This window comes from Papio anubis, chromosome 5 (assembly GCF_008728515.1).
Source record: "Papio anubis isolate 15944 chromosome 5, Panubis1.0, whole genome shotgun sequence".
Lineage (NCBI taxonomy): Eukaryota > Metazoa > Chordata > Mammalia > Primates > Cercopithecidae > Papio > Papio anubis.
Window position 1 is genome coordinate 142,444,913 of NC_044980.1, and position 5,562 is coordinate 142,450,474.

The 5,562-nt window shown below is 42.6% G+C and overlaps 1 non-coding gene across 1 annotated transcript; it reads right to left on the bottom strand.

The window, feature by feature from the left end:
• Window positions 1-4,379: 4,379 nt before the first annotated feature.
• Window positions 4,380-4,594, bottom strand: LOC116275194. The gene has a single exon (XR_004184143.1). It is a non-coding gene; the product is annotated as a small nucleolar RNA U3 (small nucleolar RNA).
• Window positions 4,595-5,562: the final 968 nt, after the last annotated feature.

Genomic DNA, 5,562 nt, shown 5'->3' on the forward strand with positions numbered 1-5,562 from the left:
GAAGTTGCAGTGAGCCAAGATCGCACCACTGTGCTCCAGCCTGGGCAAGAGAGTGAGACTCTGTCTCAAAAAAAAAAAAAAACCTGGACACTCCTCCTCCCAACAAAGGACCAATGAGGGTCAACTCACTAAGACCAATTCAGTCTGAAATAACCTGATCCCATGAAGGTGTCCAGTGACTGTGTGGGCAGTGACACCGAAAAAAGAACAGCCACAGGGCATCGTTAAAAACCATGTCACAAACCTTAAAAATATGAACATCCTTTGCTGCAGCAATTTCACCTCTAGGAATTCACTCTGATAAAATAATGCACGGGAGCAAGGATGAATTTATGAGGCTGTTTCCCACAGCATTGCTCATCACAGCAAAACACTGGAAAAACCGAGATATGCAACAATAGGAGACTGTTTAAAAGGGGAGACACAGACAACACCCTGCCGCCATTAAACGTGATGTTGTGTGTGTATTTTATCGACATGGAGTCACCTCCACGACACACGGTGTGTGTGGGTCAGAAGCTGTTCAGTGGCAAGTGACAGAAATCCACCTCGAAATGGGAAAAGCACAAGGGAGGATTTGTTGTTAGCTCATGGAATCTAGAGGAGAGTTGGACAACACAGTTCAGAAGGACCACAGTGTGGCCAGGCCCAAAGAACACCTGGGGTCTGGGGCTCAGGCAGCTCCAGGACCTTCTCTCCATCTGCTGTGTTTGCCTCTCCCTGTGTGTCAGCCTCATTTTCTCATTGCAGACCAGATAGTGGGGAATAAGTTTTGAGACATAGGAAAGCATATACCTGAAGCTGTCTTTAGCCCTCAATCCAGGACTCCCAAGCAAGGAATAGATTGGCCACTTTAGTTCAATTACCCAAATCTGAACCAGTCAACTGTGGACAGGGTAGCCACGCACTGTGATTGGCCCAGCTTGAGTCAAGACCTGCCTCTGGACCAAACAACTAAGACCAGGGGGCGGGGTCTCTTTGACCTAACGTGGGAGTTCTTGAACTAAACAGAGAAGGAGGGAAGAGCAATTCTGGGAAAGGGTACAGGGCTGATAATCTGGGTTATCCTCCACCTATTTTTGAGTGAGATGGTTAACAAAATGACATACCAGTTTTGTTACGGAAATATTGTTCACTCTTCATTGTATTTACCATTATGCATCCTTCAAGCCTCAGCTCAGGAGGGCTTCTGCATTCCCTGAACAGGTTGAGCCCCACCCTGCTCATCCGAGGTGAGCTCTCATTTCTGTAAAGAAATGGAGGAAGGGCAGTGCATAGAGGAAATAAAGTCTGAAAAGATATTCTAAAATGTTCAGAGTTGTTTTCTTGCAGCTGTGCTGTGTTTCTACAATGAACACCAACTATTTGTGAGATCAAAACAATTTTTTTTTTTTGAGACGGATTTTAGCTCTTGTTGCCCAGGCTGGAGTGCAATAGTGCGATTGCGGCTCACTGCAACCTCTGCCTCCGCTTCAAGTGATTCTCCTGCCTCATCCTCCCTAGTAGCTGGGATTACAGGTGCCCGCTACCACACCCAGCTAATTTTTGTATTTTTAGTAGAGATGGGGTTTCGCCACATTGGTCAGGCTGGTCCTGACCTCAGGTGATTCAGCCGCCTTGGCCTCCCAAAGTGCTAGGATTGCAGGCATGAGCCCCCATGCCTGGCCCAAAAATCTGTTAAGAAAGAAAAGCTATATTGACTCCATGAGTATGTGGAATAACCACTCAAGTGGTTCTCCTCACGTCTCTCTCCTTCAGCCAGCCCACGCTGGATTTGAAATGCAAGTGATTTTGTGAACTGCAGATCTCATTAGTGTCTCCAGGCATCCATCCATCCAACAAATGGAAGTTGACAGGGGCCCCAGTAAGTGCCAGGCAGCAAAATGTGCTGGAGATACAATGACCACTAAGGGCTAGACCCTGCCTCCAAGGAGCTCACAGTCTGGTGGAACGTAGATTGTGATGAGTACATAACCAGTTACATTGCAAGAAGCTCAAAACAGAAGTGTGAGCAATGTGCTAGAGAAATATAGACCAGAGGACAACTGGTTCTGTTTAGACGGATCTGTAAAGGTGGTCTTGGGGCATTGGACTTTGAGTTGGGCTGCAAATGTACAGCATGCTGTGAAGGCTTATCAGATGGGGAAGACAGCACATGCAAAAGTGCAGAGAGCTCACCAGTAGGACCTGGAGTTGGTGGTCAGGTGTAGTAGGAGTTATGAGGGAGCAGGCAATGAATTTCTTTCGCTGAGCAGGTAGTGAACATCTAGCATATGTCAGGCTTTTGACTAAGGGCTTGCTGATGAAATAGGAAGGGCATTTGAGATTAGAGTCCAGAGGGCCTTGAATGCTATTCTATCTCCTTTCCAATAAAACAAAATTGAGATGAAAATGTGGGCTTATCACTTCTTTCATAGGAGAGACACATGTCTTCTTCATATACGGGCCCTCTCAAGTATCTTCAGCTCCTGCATCTCCACATTAAAGAAGGAAGCAGGACTGGGTGTGTGTGTGTGGCAGAGGAAGGTGTCCACACTCCCTGCTTCCTGGGTTCATATTCCACCCGTGTTTCAGGGATATTGGGGAATGAGACACTTGGGGAATTCTTTTAGAAGTTGCAGAGGCAAGGCCGTGCTCACAAAGTCCTAGTTGGGCTTTGCTGTGGAGGCCCAGAGCCATGATCATGGAAACAACTTTCCCAGCTCTGCTTCTCTGGAGGGACTCTGGGGAAGGGGAATCACTGGTCTCCGAAGTGTCTTTCATGCACTAAGCTGAATGACCTTGGCCTGAATCGCTCAGGGTTATGTAAGATTAGGTAGCCACTTAGTCAAAAATAGCTTTCATGCTGACTCCAGCCCACAAAATAGCATCCAAGTCAAGGGGGCACAGATGCGCCAGAGCTGGGCATGCATGGGGAAATTCCCCTCCTGGTCCTCGCCATTGGAAAATCGCTTGAGGGTGTTAGCCGGGTCTTGGAGCTGCTGCCAGGTAATCTCCTGTGCGTCTCTGTTTGGCCGCATATATATGGCTGTTTTGCTGAAGCAGAGAAACCAAGGGACCATAAGCACAGAAATGCAGTGCAAACATTAGAATAAAAGTGAGAAAGAGTATGCAGTAGGCAGAAAGAGCACTGAACTAGGAGTCTTCAGACCTGCTACCACCATTGACTTTCTGGAGTCAGTCACTTTCATTTATTCATTCAACAAATACTTACTGAGCCTACTGTGTGCCAGAGACTGTACTAGCACTGGAGACACAAAAGGGAAGGATAGATGCTATTTCTTCCCTCATGGAATTTTAGCTTGTAAGCTGTCTTGTCCCTCAGCTTAAAGATAACTTACATCTTCTGAGAACTTTCTTAAGCCAGGCACTTTACAAGACATTCGACATACACAGTGAACAAGCCAGATATAGTCTTTGGCCACATGCAGCTTGCAGACTAGAGGGAGAAAAAGACAAATAAAGACCAAAAAAAAAAAAAAAAAATCCAGACAATTTGTCTTTGCAATAAAAATTCCAATAAAGGGCCCTTTTAGGCCTAAGAGGAAGATATCTCTATTGATTGGGACGGTCACCGTCTTGTTCAAAGTTTCTGCCCAGTGAAGGAGCATGTCAGAGCTCCTGTTTTCTCCTTCTGGAAGTGACATTGGGTAAAAGCAACTTGGATCCTGCGTAAGGAAGAGAGCCCCATCCACTGCTATTCAGAGTGGGTGTTGGTCTGATATTTTTGGAGGAAAATTTGGCAACATTCATCAAAGCTTTGCAAGTATTCCTCGCCTTTGACCTAATACGTTCATTTCTGGGAGCTTATCCAAAGGAAATAATTGGATAAGTGTACAAAGACGTACATTGTAAAGAAACTCACTGAATCCTTATTTATAACAATTAAAAATTTGAAATAACCAAGATAGTCAATAATAAGGGATTGTTGAAGCAAATTGTAGTTTAGCTGGACTGGTAGCACATGTCTATAGTCCCGGATATGGCAGAAAGATCCCTTGAGCCCAGGAATTGGAGTTCAGCCTGGGCAACATAGTAAGACCCTATCTCAAATAAAAAATAAAAAATTGCAGTATATCTATAAAGTGCCATAAAATAATTTTTGCCTTTTATACCATTAACCTGGAAAGATGTTCATGATATGATAAGTTTAAAAAAATTGGTTCAAAAAATTGTGTGGGACAGTACCAAAAAGAGCAGAGTACGTAAGAATAAATTTACCCAAGAAGGAGCAAGACTTGTTTACGGAAACTTTAAAACACTGCTAAAAGAGATGAAAGAAGACCTAAATATACAGACATTCTTTGCTTATGGGTTAGAAGACTCACTTTTTAAATTCAATTTTAATTTCTGTGATTAATGTGTTTATTTTTATGGGAACCACTAAGACTGTGTCCTCTCCTTCTTACTCCCCTTAAGGAAGACAAGAAGGATCATCAATGGCAAGCAGCAGCTGCAACAAAACAACACTCTGAGCTGGCTACATGCTCCAGAAAGAATGCCTGCCTCCTCCGTTTGGTTTCCAGTGCTCTGAACATTCAGAGAAACTTCTCTAGTATTGCATGATAGAAATGAGCCCTGAAAGTAGAGTCTTAGAAGACTTGATTTTGTTAAGACAACAATATTCCCCAAAGCAATATGCAGATTCAATGCAATCCCTATCAAAGTCCCCAAATCCCACAAATTCCATTTTGCTGAAGTAGCAAAACTGACTCTGAAATGTACATAGAATTGCAAGGGATCCCAAATAGTCAAAACAATCTTGCAAAAAGAAGAACAAGGTGTTAAGACTCACATTTTCCAATTTCAAAACTTACTACAAAGCTACAGTAATCAAAATCGTATGCTACCGGCATAAGGATAGTCATGCATATAGATCAATGGAATAGAATTGACAATCCTACGTAACTATGTAACTATGTAACTGTGGTCACATAGTTAATAAATAAACCTATGTAACTATGGTCAATTGATTTTCAACAAGGGTACCAAGACCATTCAATGAGGGAAAAGAAGGGTTTCTTCAACAAATGGTGCTAAGCCAACTGAATATCCACATGCAAAAGAATGAAGTTGGACCTTACCACACACCATGTACAAAAATTCACTCAAAATGAATAAAATCCTAAATATAAGAGCTAAAGCTATAAAAGTCTAAGAAAAGAACAGCTTTATAACCTTGGGTTTGGCAACAGTTTCTTAGACCAAAAACAAAAGGAACAAATGAAAAATAAATAAGTTGGACTTCATCAAAATAAAAAACTTTTGTGCATGAAAGAACGTTACCAAGAATGCAAAAGGAAACCCACAGGATGGAAGAATATATTTGCAAATCATATATCTGATAAGAATCTTGTATCCAGAATATAGAAGGAACTTGTACAACTCAACAAGAAAAACACAAACTACTCAATTTTTAAAATGGACAAAGGCATAAAAAAGAACAAAATCATGTCCTTTGCAGCAACATGGATGCAGCTGAAGGCCATTATCCTAAGTAAATTAACACAGAAACAGAAAACCAAATGCTGCATGTTCTCACTTGTAAGTGGGAGCTAAACA